Below are 19,602 nucleotides of genomic sequence, written 5' to 3'. Positions count from 1 at the left end.
TTCATGATAATTAAGTTCATCTAATCAAATTATTCAATAAACTCCCACTTAGATAGACATCCCTCCTGTAATCTAAGTATAACATGATCCGAGTTAACTAGGCCGTGTCCGATCATCACGTGAGACGGACTAGTCAACATCGGTGAACATCTTCATGTTGATCGTATCTTCTATACGACTCATGCTCGACCTTTCGGTCTTCTATGTTCCGAGGCCATGTATGTACATGCTAGGCTCGTCAAGTCAACCTAAGTGTTTGCTTGTGTAAATCTGTCTTACACCCGTTGTATGTGAACGTTGGAATCTAACACCCGATCATCACGTGGTGCTTCGAAACAACGAACTGTCGCAATGGTGCATAGTTAGGGGGAACACTTTCTTGAAATTATTATGAGGGATCATCTTATTTACTACCGTCGTTCTAAGCAAACAAGATGCAGAAACATGATAAACATCACATGCAATCAAAAAACAATAGTGACATGATATGGCCAATATCACATAGCTCCTTTGATCTCCATCTTGGGGCTCCATGATCATCTTGTCACCGGCATGACACCATGATCTCCATCATCATGATCTCCATCATCGTATCTCCATGAAGTTGCTCGCCAACTATTACTTCTACTACTACGGCTAACGCGTTTAGCAATAAAGTAAAGTAATTTACATGGCGTTTCTCAATGACACGCAGGTCATACAAAAAAATATAAAGACAACTCCTATGGCTCCTGCCGGTTGTCATACTCATCGACATGCAAGTCGTGATTCCTATTACAATAGCATGAACATCTCATACATCACATATAGATCATTCATCATTCATCACAACTTTGGCCATATCATATCACAAAGCACTTGCTGCAAAAACAAGTCAGACGTCCTCTAATTGTTGTTGCAAGTTTTACGTGGCTGAAGTAGGGTTCTAGCAAGAACGTTTTCTTACCTACGTGAAAGCCACAACGTGATTTGTCAACTTCTATTTACCCTTCATAAGGACCCTTTTCATCGAATCCGCTCCAACTAAAGTGGGAGAGACAAACACCCGCCAGCCACCTTATGCAACTAGTGCATGTTAGTCGGTGGAACCGGTCTCACGTAAGCGTACGTGTAAGGTTGGTCTGGGCTGCTTCATCCCACAATACCGTTGAAGCAAGATAAGACTAGTAGCGGCAAGAAATTTGACAACATCAACGCCCACAACAAATTGTGTTCTACTCGTGCAAGAGAACTACGCATAGACCTAGCTCATGATGCCACTGTTGGGGAACGTTGCAGAAAACAAAAAATTTCCTACGGTTTCACCAAGATCCATCTAGGAGTTCATCTAGCAACGAGTGATCGGATTGCATCTACATACCTTTGTAGATCATGCGCGGAAGCGTTCAAAGAACGGGGATGAGGAAGGTGTACTCGACGTGATCCAAATCACCGGAGATCCTAGCGCCGAACGGACGGCACCTCCGCGTTCAACACACGTACGGTCAGCGTGACGTCTCCTTCTTCTTGATCCAGCAAGGGGGAAGGAGAGGTTGAGGAAGATGGCTCCAACAGCAGCACGACGGCGTGGTGGTGGTGGAGCTGCAGTACTCCGGCAGGGCTTCGCCAAGCACTACGGAGGAGGAGGATGTGTTGGAGAGGGAGAGGGAGGCACCAAAGATGTGGTATGAGAGGCCCTCCTTTCCCCAATATATATAGGGAGTCCAAGGGGGGGCGCCGGCCCTAGGAGATCCAATCTCCTAGGGGGGTGCGGCCAAGGGGAGGAATCCCTCCTCCCCAATGCACCTAGGAGGTGCCTTCCCCCTTTGGGACTCTTCCCTTCTTGAACCCTAGGCGCATGGGCCTCTTGGGGCTGGTGCCCTTGGCCCATATAGACCAAGGCGGACCCCCTACAGCCCATGTGGCCCCCCGGGGCAGGTGGCCCCACCCGGTGGACCCCCGGGGCAGGTGGCCCCACCCGATGGACCCCCGGGACCCTTCCGGTGGTCCCGGTACAATACCGGTGACCCCGAAACTTGTCCCTATGCCTGAAATAGTACTTCCTATATATAATTCTTTACCTCCGGACCATTTCGAAACTCCTCATGACGTCCGGGATCTCATCCGAGACTCCGAACAACATTCGGGTTACTGCATATACATATCCCTACAACCCTAGCGTCACCGAACCTTAAGTGTGTAGACCCTACGGGTTCGGGAGACATGTAGACATGACCGAGATCGCTCTCCAGTCAATAACCAACAGCGGGATCTGGATACCCATGTTGACTCCCACATGATCCTCGATGATCTCATCGGATGAACCACGATGTCGAGGATTCAATCAATCCCGTATACAATTCCCTTTGTCAATCGGTATGTTACTTGCCCGAGATTCGATCGTCGGTATCCCAATACCTCGTTCAATCTCGTTACCGGCAAGTCACTTTACTCGTACCGTAATGCATGATCCCGTGACCAGACACTTGGTCACTTTGAGCTCATAATGATGATGCATTACTGAGTGGGCCCAGTGATACCTCTCCGTCATACGGAGTGACAAATCCCAGTCTTGATCCGTGTCAACCCAACAGACACTTTCGGAGATACTCGTAGTATACCTTTATAGTCACCCAGTTACATTGCGACGTTTGGTACACCCAAAGCACTCCTACGGTATCCGGGAGTTACACGATCTCATGGTCTAAGGAAAAGATACTTGACATTGGAAAACTCTAGCAAACGAACTATACGATCTTGTGCTATGTTTAGGATTGGGTCTTGTCCATCACATCATTCTCCTAATGATGTGATCCCGTTATCAATGACATCCAATGTCCATAGTCAGGAAACCATGACTATCTATTGATCAACGAGCTAGTCAACTAGAGGCTTACTAGGGACATGTTGGTGTCTATTATTCACACATGTATTATGATTTCCGGATAACACAATTATAGCATGAATAAAGACAATTATCATGAACAAGGAAATATAATAATAATGCTTTTATTATTGCCTCTAGGGCATATTTCCAACAACAGCAGGTATGTTCACGCATGTTTCTTTAACAAGTTTTCTCTTATCAATAGCTCTGTTGATTTCAATTTCAATTGTGTATACAATTGACTTTCATATCATGCACACTACTAGCATCACAACAGAGCCAATAGTGTTGTTGTACATGTAGACCCGTGGTACCCATCTGAAATCTTGTTGTGCCGTGTAGTTTCCCACACTTTGTATTCTTTCGCTGCTGCTTTGTCTTGAACTGATATGATTTGAACCGTGTCTCTATTTTGATTTGGCAAGACAATGCCGTGACCATAGGACATAGATATATGTTTATTTGATGCTTTTATTATGTACTAGTACTTGGTAATAGAAGACTTGGTAGTTTAATCATGTCCACCTTACTAATGAACTGGTTCACCAAAATGAGTTTCATATACTAGTACATGCTAAACTTGTTATGTGTTTACTTGTTTCTTCTTTTAGAATGCTGACCGAATATTGGGGAAGAGTGCCTTATTAAGCAATGGTAAAGGAAGTAATGCAGATAAGGTTCAGGATAGTGACACATCCTTGTTGGTCTCCAACAAAGCTGATAAACACAGCTAAGGAAGACTATCTTGAAGACAGCGAGACAACCCCAAAGTCCTGTCTTGGTTTAGTGTTCGAGTTACTGGCCACTACCGCTTGCACAAGCTATTCAAACTCACTATCTTAATCAGTTTGGTTTCTTGAGTCTCAACTACAAGCTGAAAGACATCGATCAGCTGTGCTGCGACAAGAAGCGGAAGAACTGCGGAAGTCCCTGGAGCATTCAGATGCATACTTTCTGATGCAACAGCAAGCGTTGGAGGATTTTAGCACCAAACAGGACAAAGCTAATCAGCTTGCTAAGCTTATTTCCAGCATCGTGGATACCCATGATAACGTTTCTTGAGCTCTTCTGAAGTTGTTTCAGTTATGCTCTTGTTTTGCTGCCGTGTTTATTTGCACTGGTGGCCAATTTTGACGGCTAGTGTATGTAATGTGCTGCTTTGTTCCCTATATTTGCACTGGTGGCGAACTTTGATGCCCAGTGGATGTAATATGTGTAATAGCGGTAATAGGATAGCGTTAATTGCTTGCTTATTTATTTCCTTATTGTCTTGTTTAGTTGTTTGCTTGTAGTCACTGCAGTTCTTTTTCTGTTTTTTTCTAGTGGCCACAATAGCCTATTTTTGGTAACTAGGACAAAATAATCATGGCAACACACGGACTGTTGTAACCATGGGCCTCCTGCAGGCCGTATGATCCATGGGCCTTCGTCCGGCCGTAGGATCCATCGGCCTTCTATACGGGCCTTAGGGTCCATGGGCCTTCTATAGGTCGTACGATCCATGGGCCTTCTACGGGCCGTACTATCCATGGGCCTCATACGGGTCGTAGGATCCATGGGCCTTCTACGGGGCGTATCATCATTTCGCCAATCATGGGCCATACTATTCGTGGACCATAACATGCCGTTAATAGGCCGTATTTGATAACTCTATGAAAATAGCCGAACGAGTTTTTTTTGACATGAAAACGGCCCAACATATTAACGGTCTGCCCGACTGTAACGACGGGCTGAATTTGGCCCACAAGCAAAAAATGACAGTAACAGGCCGTATGTAACGGAATGCTGCAAATGAGCCCAAGAATCAATGGGCCCTGAGAAGGCCGAAAGATAACTTGGGCTGGAAATGACCAAATGGAATAACGGGCCGTTAATGGGTATAAAGTGATACACTATTCATTACGGGCTAGTTTCACCACGGGCCGTTAATGGGCCAAGAGTTACAAAGGTCCTCATATGGGCCGAAAGAAGTCATGGGCCACACATGGGCCGGAAGTTAAAATGGGCTGAATCATATTGGACGGCCCAGATGACGCTACTGGGCCTAATTAGGATAGGGCGTAACAGGCCCTGGGTTAGCAGGCTGTAAATGGGCTATATGCGAATAGGCCATTAACAGGCTTTCTGTGGGCCGGCCCGTCACCTTTTGACCAAGTCAAATGGGCCGGCCTTTTTACAGGAATGGGCCTCTGTTGGGCCGTGCCACGTGTCGCCGTATCATAGGCGCCTTCAGTCCAATGAGCGGATGACATCTGTCCCAACGGTGAGCCGACACGTGTTTCCTCCAGCCAATGATGATTTTACACGTGGAAAATCCCCATTGGTCGGGGCTGTTAACGGGTTATCGGATCCAAAACCCGACCCGATAGCTTAATGGCATTCCGTTACGGTGGATGTCACGTGTCGGTCACCCTTGACGAAAGCACTTGTGTGACGCGCGATTTATCGTCATGGAAGTGGACACTTCCGTGATGATAATTTTGGTAATGTCATGGAACACTTCTACGACAGCACATGTATGACTATCTTAATTCTGTCATAAAATCGTCATGGATGTACATGCATGACAAAAAACGCGACCTACTATGACAAACACGTATCATCACGGAAGTGTATTTTTTTGTAGTGTTGGGTTGCTTCTTGGAGGGACCATCCTCCGCTGTCTCGTCGCCACTGCCTTCTTTGGGTGTATCCACCATGTATATGTCATGTGATGAAGTGGCTGTCCAGTGCCCTGTGGGCACTGGTTCCTGTTCGTCTCCTGCATCGTCGTCCATACCGTCGATGTCTTCGGAGTCGAAGTCGAACATGTCGGTTAAATCGTCGACAGAGGATACTAAGTGGGTGGTGGGTGGGCAGTGAATTCCTTCATCGTCCGCATCCCATTCTAGCTGGACATAGTTCGGCCAAGGATCTCCTGACAAGGAGAGAGACCTTAATGAATTTACCACGTCACCGAAGGGTGAGTGCTGAAAGATATCCGCGGAGGTGAACTCCATGATCGGCGCCCAATCGGATTCGATATGCACGAATGCAGGCGGCTCAAAGTCCGTTGCCAGAGACGAATCCAGTGGTTTGGCAACACGGCTCTCGTAAGGGGTGAAGTCAGTATCCGGCTCCATCGCCACTGAGAGTGGGGCCTCCACGGCGGGGCCTATCCCTCCGTCCTCGGATGGCACAATTTTCTCCGGATTGAAGGCCGGAGTAGTTGTAGGTGTGATCTCCCGAACACTGTCCGACGACAGAGCTAAATCATGCTCGTCGTGATCTTGCGGCGCACCTGACATGGGCTCGAATCCGTCGAAGATCAAGTCTTCGCGGATGTCGGCATTGTAGTTTAGGTTTCCGAACCTGACATGATGGCCAGGGGCGTAGCTCTCGATCTACTCCAGATGGCCAAGCGAGTTGGCCCGCAGTGCGAAGCCGCCGAATACGAAGATTTGTCCAGGGAGGAAAACCTCACCCTGGACCGCATCGTTACGGATGATCGAAGGAGCCATCAAGACCTATGGTGACGACACAGTGGAACTCTCAATGAAAGCACCAATGTCGGTGTCAAAACTGGCAGATCTCGGGTAGGGGATCCCGAACTGTGCGTCTAAGGCGGATGGTAACAGGAGGCAGGGGACACGGTGTTTACCCAGGTTCGGGCCCTCTCGATGGAGGTAATACCCTACGTCCTGCTTGATTGATCTTGATGATATAAGTATTACAAGAGTTGTTCTACCACGAGATCGTAGAGGCTAAACCCTAGAAGCTAGCCTATGGTATGATTGCCGTTGTCCTATGGACTAAACCCTCCGGTTTATATAGACATCGGAGGGGGCTATGGTTACACAGAGTCGGTTAGAAGGGAGGAGGTCTACATATCCGTATTGCCAAGCTTGCCTTCCACGCCAAGTAAAGTCCCATCCGGACACGGGACGAAGTCTTCAATCTTGTATCTTCATAGTCCAACAGTCCGGCCAAAGGATATAGTCCGGCTTTCCGGAGACCCCCTAATCCAGGATTCCCTCAGCCATCCTATGATGTTTTGAGTAGATATCCCTTGTCTTTGGGTTGATTGATGATCTAGATTGGTACGGGCTGTATGTTTTATTTTGGTGATGTCCTATTGTGCCCTCCGTGTCGCGCAAGCGTGAGGGATTTCCGTTGTAGGGTGTTGTAATACGTTCATGATTCGCTTATAGTGGGGTGCTTGAGTGACAGAAGCATAAACCCGAGTAAGGGGGTTGTTGCGTATGGGATAAAGGGGACTTGATGATTTAATGCTATGGTTGGGTTTTTACCTTAATGATCTTTAGTAGTTGCGGATGCTTGCTAGAGTTCCAATCATAAGTGCATATGATCCAAGAAGAGAAAATATGTTAGCTTATGCCTCTCCCTCATATGAAATTGCAATGACGACTATCGGTCTTGTTAACAATTGTCTAGGACAATTCCGCACACCGACCCATCATTATTCCACACTCGCTATTTATATATTTAGTAATATATTCTAACTTTATGATAATATCGCCTACTTTTATATTTTAGCTCTCTGATATCATGCAAAGTTATCCTCTTCATACCCACAACGTAGTTTTATTTCTCGTTTCTAGTTGAAAGCAAACGTTCGGTGTACGTAGAGTCGTATCGGTGGCAGATAGGGCTTGAGAGAATATTGATCTTACCTTTAGCTCCTTGTGGGTTCGACACTCCATACTTATCACTTCCACCTTTGGGAATTGCTATGATGATTCCCTGCACTTGGGGATTATCAAGCTCTTTTCTGGCTCCATTGCCGGGGAGCAATAGCGTGGGGTTGATATTCTCGTGTGTGCTTGTTTGCTTTCTTCACCAAGTAGATTTTATTTTTCATTTTTTGTTTCTGTTTAGTTGTGGGTGAAACATACAAAAAAATTAAAGAATGAAAATAAAAAAATCACTTGCCTCTCATGCCTAAAAAGTTTTTCAATAAGAGAAGTGTTTGCAAGATTATGCATTGAAGAAATGAGGGTCGACCTGGAGCACTTGTGTTCATGCTCATGGAAACAATGTAAAAGTTTCATGGAAGCTTCTCTGAAAATAATTATCCTCTTGTATATATCCATTGTAATATAAAAATAATGTGCCAAGCCTTGGTTTTAGGATGATTAGATTGCTTGTTTACTTTGTGCAGTAAAAAATGAAAACTTTGGCTGTACCACGTGATTTTACATTTTTTTTATTGAAAAGTCAAATGGGTCTGAAACTTTTTGAAAATTAATTCTATACAAATTGTTTAAATTTTCATCTCTACTATTTATAGAAGAGCAACCATTCTCTTTTTTAAACACACCCACAAAACGTACACCGACTGATTACGACAGCAGGATTAGATTAACTAAACTTAATCCAACAGTTAATGTTAATTTAATCTATTCTTTATGTGCACTTAGTAATTTAGATTGGCTGACCATACTCCACGGGAGAGAAAATTGTCAACTCCACGCCCCCATAACGCCTACAATCACGTCACTCTAAAAAAACGCATACAATCACACAATTGCGAAGAAAAAAGAAACAAATCGCCCGAGCGGCCGCCGCAGCTGCCGCACAGATGAGCCGCCGCCGATCCTCCCACTCCCCACCCGCCCCCAATATTCCCGCCTCCTCCACCTCCAACCTCCTGCTGCCGGCCGACGTCCTCATCCACCGGTTGAGCACGCCGTCTCTCGCCAGGAGGCATCGACCACGAACTCCCTGTCACCATTGCCGCCATGGCTTGCGGGTTCAGGTCGTTGTCGACCTGTTTCTCTCGGTCGCCGGCCTCTTTCGCCCATGGTCAGATCTGCGAGTCGCCGGCCCTGACCGTCTGCCATCCTGAGGGCCATGCCCCAATCCGAGTCTGGCCCGGTTGGCTGTCCGCCCGTCCGCCACTTCGTGCGCCGCTGGCATGGGGTCGATAGCCACCTTGCCGCACAGTCCATCCACCAGCGAGCCGCGATCCATCCACCCAGTTCGATATCCATCAGGCACCATCCTTCAGGTAAGTGCTACTGCCTTTAGTCGGAGATACAGCTGCTGTTTGTTTGCCTGCTTGTCACACCCTAGCTAGTCATGCATTAGAGTGTTGCATCATGTTTACTCTTTCATCAGAAACTTGAAATGGGGATCTGTGAAACCCTCAGAATCATTTTGAAAATGATCCAAATAAAAATTTCTCCAAAAGGGTCCAAGAAAATGCTCATGTTGATCTCTGAAAATATTGGACAGAGATAAAAATCAAACCAATATTTTTAGTGGCTCATGGACATTTATTTTGGGCATTTGGAATTAATGCATAAATATTTGCTTTGGAAATATATTTCTATATATATAAATATATGTCCAAATATTATGCCAATTATAAAGGAGCTCTGGAATAATATATCTAGCCCCTGCAAAAATTGGCATAAGTTAAATAAATGATTTAATATATTATTTAAATCAAAACAAATGTCAGAAATTAGAAAACAGAAAAAAATAAAAGGGAGAAGCTTACCTGGGCTCCTCCCTGTGCAGCCCATCCAGCTGGCCGGCCCAGCCAGCAGGCGGCCCAGCCCGCCTCCCTCCTCTGTCGTCTTCGTCCCGACGGAGGGAGGGGAGTGTGGCCGGCGCGCGCGCGCGCCACCGCGCCACGCCACCTCTCTCCCTGCTTGCCTGCCCTCCCCTCCTTGCTCGATGCCCCGGACGACGCCACGCCTCCCCCCTGCTCTCTCTCACTCTCCCCCGGCTCTCCCCTCCTCTCCCTCGCTCTCTCTCTCACACGGTCGAACACCACCGTCGCCGCCGTTCGCCATAGCAGCCGACTCCGGCCACCCCTCGCTCCCCCGACTAGCTCAGGAGCTCCGCCTCGACCTCCTCTTCCTCCCCACCGCTCCACGGGTCTCCGGAAGCCCTGCATCGCCGCCACGTCGCCGTTCCCCTCCTCGGGCTCCGACCACCGTCGCCGTCGATTCGCCGTCTCCAGCGCGTCCCCGAGCCCGCTTCGACGCCCACTTCAACCGCGGTGAGCCCCCGAGTCGTTTCCCCCTTCTTCCCGGGTCTCTTTCGACCTCTAGGCCTTAGCCCCACCTTGGCCGAGAGCTCCACGCCGCCGGCGATGTCGCCGTCGTGGCCACGGTCACCGTAGCGCCCAACCGAGCACACTATCGTGCTCCACGCCTCACTAGGAGCACGCAGCACGCACCAACGCCTCTCCAAACACCCTGCAACGCCGACTCCGACCGCACCCGAACTCCGGCCGCCGCTCACGAGCTCGCCGTCGATGGTACCGGCCACCCCAGGCTCGGCCACCACCACCGTTCGACGCGCGGGAGCAAGAGCTCTCCAACGAGCCCAAGCACAGCCTCGCCCGTGCCCTGTAGCGCGATCCCGCATCACGCCGCCGTCTCGGGCCTCGCCGGCGTCACGTCGCCGGTGGGTTTGACCCACCTTGACCACGGCAGGAACCCCCTGAGTCCCTGACAGGTGGGCCCAGCCCTGTAGCTAATTAGGATTAGCGCTAACCACTGTTAGTTAACCCCTGACACTGACCAGTGGGCCCCAGCGCCACTAATTAGTAATTAGGATTAATTTAACCCTGTTTAACCTCCCTGTCACTGACGTGTGGGCCCCACACGTCAGGTTTGACCTCAGCCAGCCGCAGTTGACCACTGACGTCATGATGACGTCATGCTGGCGCAATAACTATAATTTCTGGATTTAATTTAAATCAGGAAATTCCAGAATATTATTTAAACTTCAAAAATTCATAACTTTTATTCTGTAACTCCAAATTGGACAAATTATATATGAAAAATGATCAGAAAAATCCAATCTATCCATTTGTACTATTTTCATGCATGATAAAACAAGTTAAATTGATGTTTCAAGCAGAACAAGGAAAAGCACTTTAAAAGGCCATATTTGAATTTGAAATTTGAATCCTTGATTCAAATTTGTTCAAACCCTTCTGGTTTTAGTTGCATTAGCCCAATACACTCATTTTGCCATGTCTCATGCATGCATCATATTGTTGCATACTGTTTGGTAATGTTTGTGTATCGGTGCTCTCTGCGGCAGGTTCTGTCTCCGAGGAATACCGTGATTACCCTAACGAAGAACCGTATCAGTGCATCGAACCATCAGGCAAGCAACCAACCATTTGATCATATCGATACAATCCCATGTTCTCGCTCCTGCTCTCTTTTACTGCATTAAGACAACGCGTTTCAAACTGCTGTGTGCTACGGTAGTTGAACCCATTTCCTCTGCATGACCTGTCATTGCCACAGTAACTAGATGAAACCCACTAGCATGTGTAGGAGTTGTCTGAGCCATATGTATGTGTTATTCCTACCTTGCTATGCCTGCTATGCTTAGAGTCGTGTCAGGTCTGGTTCATCGGGGTGATGGGCTAGAGTGAAATGATTATGTCGATAATGAGAGTAGTGTGGTGAACACGATTTGGTAAAGGTATCGATGAGAGGCCATGTAGGAGTACATGGTGGGTTGTTTCATTGAAGCCGACCTTAAGCACTGAGATCTGTATGCGTGATTTAAGATACAGCTACTACCATGCATTGGGCCCTGAAATATGACCCCGCTCGACTTCTTATTCACCCTAGCTCTCTGTCCAGGAGTTGCAAGTAGTTTCTGGTGTTTGTAGCCTACTGGAGGCCGTGGACAGCGCTGACCGTAGGGGTGGGCTGTGATGCGGTAGGTACGTGGCCGGGTGTACCGAATACCCGTTAGGTATCTCGGGAACCCTGTTCACATCGTTCGGGGCCGTATGGGAAACCCCGGCCGGACTCCCTGCGGATGGAACCTGAATAGGCGATAAACCTGGACTAGAGGCTTAAGTGTTTAGGTAGGTCCTGGTCAACACCCACGTCGGCTTTCGCTTGAAGTCTGCCGAGCACATGTCGTGTGCAGACGCTAAGTGGTGGAAACATGTATGAAGAAGTACACCCCTGCAGGGTTATCATAATCTATTCGAATAGCCACGTCCGCGGTAAAGGACTACTTGGTTGCCTATACAGTTCATAGACAAGTAAATGGAAACTGTTAAAAGCCTCAAGATAAGTGTGAGTGCCGAGGATGGCTCTTCCGTAGGAAGACGGAGGTGGATCCTCGGTAGTGTATTGAAGTGGTGAGTAGTGGACTCGTGTGCGCAAAACCATTTCAAGTTGGAGTATCGTAGGATAGTCTAGCCAAGAGTCAAAGCTGGCTTGCTGCAATAACTCCACCAACCCTTCTTGATACTAAGCATGTATGTAGGATCTGATGTAAGTCTTGCTGAGTACCTTTGTACTCATGTTGCTATAATCTACATTTTTACAGAAGACGCTGCAACCCCTTCTGATGGGTTCTATGTAGACGTTGACATCAACGAGTAGGCTAAAGACCCAGGTGGTGACCCTGAGCTTGTGAAGGACCACGTAGTATAGCTAGGCTTTCCAAGCCTCTTTTATTTTACTAGTTGTCTATACTCAGACAAGTTACTTCCGCTGCTGGTTTGTATGACTGTATGACTTGTATGTTGGGTCGTGAGACCCGTACCTTTGTGTATGTTATGTATGGCTCCCTGAGCCTTAAATAAAGTACTTGTGTCGTAGAGTCATGTTGTGATGCTTCGTTGTATTTGCACATATCGAGCATATTGTGTGTATGATTGAAATGCTTGGTATGTGTGGGATCTGACTATCTAGTTGTTTATCTTTAGTAGCCTCTCTTACCGGGAAATGTCTCCTAGTGTTACCGCTGAGCCATGGTAGCTTGCTACTGCTCTAGAACACTTAGGCTGGCCGGCATGTGTCCTTCTTCGTTCCTATGTCTGTCCCTTCTGGGAAATGTCACGCTTTGAGTACCGGAGTCCTGTTAGCCCGCTACAGCCCGGTTTACCGGAGTCCTGCTAGCCCAGTGCTACAGCCCGGACCCACTTGCTGATGACCGACACGTTCGAAGCTGGGTCATGGATGCCTGTCCCTGTAAGTCTGTGCCACTTTGGGTTTACGACTAGTCATGTCAGCCCGGGCTCTTTATCATATGGATGCTAGCGACACTATCATATACGTGAGCCAAAAGGCGCAAACGGTCCCGGGCAAAGGTAAGGCGACACCCGTGGGGATACCGTGCGTGAGGCCGCAAAGTGATATGAGGTGTTACCGGCTAGATCGATGTGACATCGAGTCGGGGTCCTGACAGCGTTGGCATCAGAGCCGGACTGCCTGTAGGTTCTCCAAGCCAAACTGGTCGATGTTGAGTCTAGAAATTCTTTAGTTATATGTAGGGGAATTGTTTGTGGGATGGAACGTAAGGCTCTTTTTTACTCCTTTATCTTATGACATTCTGATCTGAGTCAGTCCATTCTTCTACCGGGGGTTAAGGAATTAGGATCTATTCTCTCTATCAGGATCACGTGTTACTAATCAGTAGTACCTTATAAGTTGATGGATACAAGCCTAGTTCAGTTCTACTACCACATTATGTTGTTAGAATGGATTCAGAACTTTGATATGATGATGTTGAGTGTGTATGTAATCCTTTGTCAAATGTCTCAAAATCCTTCTTGAGCATTTACAGCTGTTATGCTGCCGAAATTTTGCTAGAAATTCTAATGCCCTTGCATTATGATTGTGCTTTCAGATGGCCACTCGCGACCTCAATCAAGTGGTTCGCCTGACTCGATGCCTAGATGTACCCGGCCATACTGCCAAGTTGGTCAGGGTAATGACTGAGGCTGGATACCGCTGGTATCCCGAGTACACGGTCGAAGAGCAATTCCGAGATTTTAATCAAAGCCAGTATCTCTGCACTGTCAGGATATTTCCATCTTATCCTGGATCCACCGAGCCTCTTCACTGCTCTTATGGACTCGGGGTTACCATTGAGATGGCTGTGCAGGACGCCGCCTACGCTATGATGACCATTATGCGAGTCAGATCTGGTATATTTCGGGACTCTGATTTCCGGTATATGCCAGGATCACTTCCGAGAGCACAAGGGTATCTCCAGGCTATTTATGCTGACCCCACTCAGGAGGATTCACGGACTCGCACCACTGCTGAGATGCTCGAGGATAAGGACCGTGAAAATCGGGCCTTAAGGTTAGAGCTCTTCAATACCCGTGCTGACCACTGGGCCACTTTGACTCGGTTCGCACCGGCGGTGCAAGCTGGATATTCAGATATGCGCGATCTCTATCCTGTGAGATCTGCTCTGCCAGACGTGATGGTTTGGCGTGATGTAGGAGGCATCACCCCACCTCGCGGTCCCCGCAGGCCACCGTTTGTTGGTCCAAGGCCTCATCCTAGCCCCTATGGTCCACAAGCTCCGCGAGATCGTCTGTTTCCGGATGATCATGTTGAGCTCCCAGGCTATGGAGGTGACTTCTACGAGGACTACTACGGATCAGTCTGAGTTAGTGGTAGTATCACTAGTTCGCACTAGCTGTGTCGTCTATCGTCCCGCGTGACTCGTGGGATATGACCTAGTTTGTACTCCTTCCGGAGGTGTAGAAAAATAATGTATAGGAGCTTGGAATGCCTCCGATGAGATGTAATCCTCTTTTCACCGTAATAGTACTTGTTTGGTCTTGTACTAAACCCTGTATGGTGTGTATGACGATGGAATAAAGAAGCAGTTTCTGTATCTACCATGTCATACGGATGATCATCTTGCATTTCGAGTTATTCCTTACATTTTACCCTATGTCGGAATTTTATCATCCTGACTAAATCATTGTCTTGTTTACCTAGGATGGTCAACACGCGCGCTAACCCTGCTTCTCAAGAGCAGGCCGAAGGCAGTGAAGCCAGGGATGTAAATCTGCCTCATCCTCCTTCACTAGCCGAGGTTATGATGGAAGCTGAGAGAAACAAGCGGGAGACCAACCGTTTGTTGGAGCGTATTGAACAGAACACAGCACACCATCAGAGGACTAACGTGGTGTCACTTAGTGATTTTATCAAATTGCATCCACCCACGTTCCACCACTCTGTCGAGCCTCTCGACACTGATGACTGGCTTCGCAGTATCTCTCATAAACTGCGTTCCGCGCTGGTAGCGGAGGCTGACAAGGTCACCTTTGCTGCATACCATCTTGAAGGCCCCGCCAGTCTATGGTGGGAGAATTATGGAGCTATGCGCCCGGCGGGCCATGTCACTACTTGGGCTGAGTTCAGTGAGGCTTTCCGTGAACATCACATTCCGGAGGGTCTCATGGACCGTAAACGTGAAGAATTTTGCAGTTTCACCCAAGGCCGACTCTCTGTGGATGCTTACAGCAGGGAGTTTGGTAATCTCGCACGATATGCAACTGAGGAAGTGTCTACCGATGCCAAGAAGCAAGCAAGGTTCCGTAAGGGCCTTAGTCCTGAGCTTCGCCGCGACCTCCGTCTGCATGAGTGCACATCTTTTCAGAAACTTGTCAACAAAGCCATCAGTGCTGAAACTGGTCAGACTGACTATGACGCAACACGCAAGCATGGCCGTGGCAAGCCGACAGGAAAAATATTCCACGCCAAGCCGGTCACCGCTTCACGTGGCCATGTCAATTGTATTTCTGCCGAAGAAGCTCAAGAGGATCCCAACGTCGTTCTCGGTACGCTTCTTGTTAATTGCCACCCGGCATCTGTTCTTTTCGATACAGGAGCCTCTCATTCTTTTATATCTGAAAATTATGCTCGTTTGCATAACGTCGCATTCGGTGATATGCCAACCTCTATGGTAATTCAAACTCCGGGATCCAAATGGCAAACTTCTAGAGTAAGCCATGGAAATGAAATCCAAGTCGACAGACTTGTTTTCCTCGCGTCTTTGATAGCCCTTAAATCTTCAGATATTAATATCATTTTGGGTATGGACTGGATGTCAGCTCATCAAGCCAAAATTGATTGCTTCTCTAGGACTGTTCAACTCACCCATCCTTCGGGAAAGATAGTTAATGTCTTGACCCGAATAGCCAAGCAACAATTATATTCTCTTAACGCCAGCCCTTTGCCAGACCTTGAGGACGTTCCGGTAGTCCGTGACTTCCCGGATGTCTTTCCAGAGGAATTGCCAGGTGTTCCACCTGACAGGGATGTTGAGTTTGTAATAGACCTCATTCCAGGAACCGTTCCGATTGCTAGAAGACCTTATAAGATGGCACCCCTAGAACTAGCCGAGCTTAAGAAACAACTCGATGAGTCCTTGAAAAAAGGTTTCATCCGACCTAGCTCATCTCCGTGGGCTTGCCCCGTCCTATTCGTCAAGAAGAAGGATGGTACGGACCGGATGGTTGTAGATTACCGACCTGTCAATTTGGTCACAATCAAGAACAAATATCCGCTTCCCAGGATCAACGACCTGTACGATCAGCTCGCTGGATCCTCAGTCTTCTCCAAGATGGATTTGAGGTTGGGCTACCATCAAATCAAAATCAGAAACGGGGACATTCCTAAAACGGCCTTTGTTACTCGTTATGGCCAATACGAGTACACCGTCATGTCCTTCGGATTAACCAACGCTCCAGCCACCTTTTCTCGGTTAATGAACTCAATCTTCATGGAGTATTTGGATAAATTCGTCGTGGTTTACCTCGATGATATACTCATCTACTCCAAGAACGAGGAAGAACATGCCGAACATCTAAGGCTAGTGTTGCAGAAACTTCGAGAGCATCGCCTTTATGCCAAATTTTCTAAATGTGAATTCTGGTTGCCAGAAGTGACCTATCTGGGTCATGTAATATCTGGTAAAGGTATTGCTGTTAACCCTGAGCGAGTTCAAGCCGTCCTTAATTGGACTCCACCTGAATCAGTCAAGCAAGTTCGGAGCTTTCTGGGCTTAGCGAGCTATTGTCGTCGCTTTGTCGAGAACTTCTCCAAGGTTGCTAAACCTCTAACCGAACTCCTCAAGAAAGATAAGAAGTTCGAATGGACTCCACAATGTGAGCACAGCTTTCAGGAACTGAAAAGACGCCTGACTTCTGCTCCCGTACTGGTACCGCCAGACTTCTCCAAGGACTTTGTTATCTACTGCGACGCCTCGCGACAAGGACTAGGTTGCATTCTCATGCAAGATCGACACGTAATTGCCTACGCTTCACGGCAATTGCACCCACATGAGGAGAATTATCCTACTCATGATCTAGAGCTTGCAGCCGTAGTCTATGCACTTAAGACCTGGCGACATTACCTCCTCGGTAATCGTTGCGAAATATTCACTGATCACCAAAGTCTGAAGTATATTTTCACCCAACCGGATTTGAATCTCAGGCAGAGACGTTGGGTTGAATTGATCACCGACTTCGACTTAGGAATAACCTACAGCCCAGGGAAAGCCAACGTCATGGCTGATGCGCTAAGTCGTAAATCTTATTGCAACAATCTGATGTTACAACAAAGTCAACCGCTTCTCCATGAGGAATTTCGGAAGCTTAACCTTCACATTGTTCCTCAAGGTTTTATCTCCACCTTGGTGGCAAAACCTACCCTTACGGATCAAATTATCAAAGCACAGAAGGTAGATCCGGGAATCTCCCGCATCAAGAGAAACATCCAGAAAGGAATTGCGAATTGCTTCTCCATTAATGATCAAGGGGTCGTATACTTCGGGAATCGACTAGTGGTTCCCAAAGTGCGAAACCTGAGGCGATTGATCCTTAAGGAAGCTCATGAATCTCCTCTCACCATTCATCCCGGTAGTACTAAAATGTATCAGGACCTACGCCAGAGGTTCTGGTGGACTAGGATGAAGAGAGAAATTGCTTAGTATATTGCAAATTGCGACGTCTGTCGTCGTGTAAAAGCAGAGCATCAACAGCCTGCTGGCACCCTTCAACCCTTAGCTATTCCTGAATGGAAATGGGATAAAATTGGTATGGATTTCATTACCGGTTTTCCCAGGACCAAGAGAGGGAATAATGCTATCTTCGTCGTGGTCGATCGTCTTTCCAAAGTAGCCCATTTCCTACCTGTTCGAGAGAGTATAACCGCTAGTCAACTGGCAGACTTATACATCTCCCGAATAGTGTCCCTCCATGGTGTTCCTTTGGAAATTAACTCGGATCGAGGAAGTCTTTTCACCTCTCGATTTTGGGAAAGTTTCCAAAATGCTATGGGAACCCGTCTCTCCTTTAGCACCGTTTTCCACCCTCAGTCGAGCGGTCAAGTGGAACGCGTCAACCAAATTCTAGAAGACATGCTTCGAGCCTCCGTTATCTCGTTCGGAATGGACTGGGAGAAGTGCCTTCCATTTGCCGAATTCGCTTACAACAATAGCTATCAATCTAGCTTGGGTAAAGCCCCTTTTGAAGTTCTCTATGGACGACGGTGTCGAACACCCCTTAACTGGTCAGAGACCGGGGAAAGACAATTCTTTGGCCCGGATATGATTCAGGAAGCAGAAGAGCAAGTTCGTATCGTTCGTGAAAAGTTGAAAACAGCCCAATCTCGTCAAAAGATCAATATGACCGAAAACATAAGGCTATGACTTTCGAGGTTGACGAGAAGGCTTATCTTCGGGTCACCCCTCTGAAGGGAACCCATCGTTTCGGTATCAAAGGCAAATTGGCTCCTCGTTACATTGGACATTTTCGCATCCTTGCCAAACGAGGAGAAGTTGCCTACCAGTTGGAACTACCTCCGCACCTCTCCAGAGTTCACGATGTCTTCCACGTTTCTCAACTCAGGCGTTGCTTCTCGGATCCTATCCGTGAAGTGGACCACGAAACGCTTGATCTTCAAGATGATCTTACATATCGAGAGTACCCCATTCGTATCCTCGATCAAGCCGAACGTACCACCCGGCGTCATAATATCAAATTTCTCAAAGTTCAATGGTCGCACCATTCTGAGGATGAAGCAACCTGGGAAAGGGAGGATCGTCTTCGACTCGAGTATCCCGCCTTCTTCCCGGAGGAACCCAAATCTCGGGACGAGATTCTTTTGAGTGGGGGTGAGTTGTCACACCCTAGCTAGTCATGCATTAGAGTGTTGCATCATGTTTACTCTTTCATCAGAAACTTGAAATGGGGATCTGTGAAACCCTCAGAATCATTTTGAAAATGATCCAAATAAAAATTTCTCCAAAAGGGTCCAAGAAAATGCTCATGTTGATCTCTGAAAATATTGGACAGAGATAAAAATCAAACCAATATTTTTAGTGGCTCATGGACATTTATTTTGGGCATTTGGAATTAATGCATAAATATTTGCTTTGGAAATATATTTCTATATATATAAATATATGTCCAAATATTATGCCAATTATAAAGGAGCTCTGGAATAATATATCTAGCCCCTGCAAAAATTGGCATAAGTTAAATAAATGATTTAATATATTATTTAAATCAAAACAAATGTCAGAAATTAGAAAACAGAAAAAAATAAAAGGGAGAAGCTTACCTGGGCTCCTCCCTGTGCAGCCCATCCAGCTGGTCGGCCCAGCCAGCAGGCGGCCCAGCCCGCCTCCCTCCTCTGTCGTCTTCGTCCCGACGGAGGGAGGGGAGTGTGGCCGGCGCGCGCGCGCGCCACCGCGCCACGCCACCTCTCTCCCTGCTTGCCTGCCCTCCCCTCCTCGCTCGATGCCCCGGACGACGCCACGCCTCCCCCCCTGCTCTCTCTCACTCTCCCCCGGCTCTCCCCTCCTCTCCCTCGCTCTCTCTCTCACACGGTCGAACACCACCGTCACCGCCGTTCGCCATAGCAGCCGACTCCGGCCACCCCTCGCTCCCCCGACTAGCTCAGGAGCTCCGCCTCGACCTC

At 47.6% G+C, this 19,602-nt stretch overlaps 1 long non-coding RNA gene across 2 annotated transcripts in view; it reads left to right on the top strand.

The window, feature by feature from the left end:
* Positions 1-8,483: 8,483 nt before the first annotated feature.
* The window catches only part of LOC119269381, a 20,190-nt gene continuing 9,071 nt past the window's right edge, over positions 8,484-19,602 (top strand). For both annotated transcript variants that reach the window (XR_005133590.1, XR_005133585.1), the window contains exon 1: positions 8,484-8,876. This is a non-coding gene — a long non-coding RNA (uncharacterized LOC119269381). The remainder of the gene's footprint in view (positions 8,877-19,602) is intronic.

The sequence above is a fragment of the Triticum dicoccoides genome, chromosome 1A (genome assembly GCF_002162155.2).
Source record: "Triticum dicoccoides isolate Atlit2015 ecotype Zavitan chromosome 1A, WEW_v2.0, whole genome shotgun sequence".
Taxonomy (NCBI): domain Eukaryota; kingdom Viridiplantae; phylum Streptophyta; class Magnoliopsida; order Poales; family Poaceae; genus Triticum; species Triticum dicoccoides.
The sequence above is the reverse complement of the archived record's forward strand: the minus strand, read 5'-3'. Positions and strand labels throughout refer to the sequence as shown.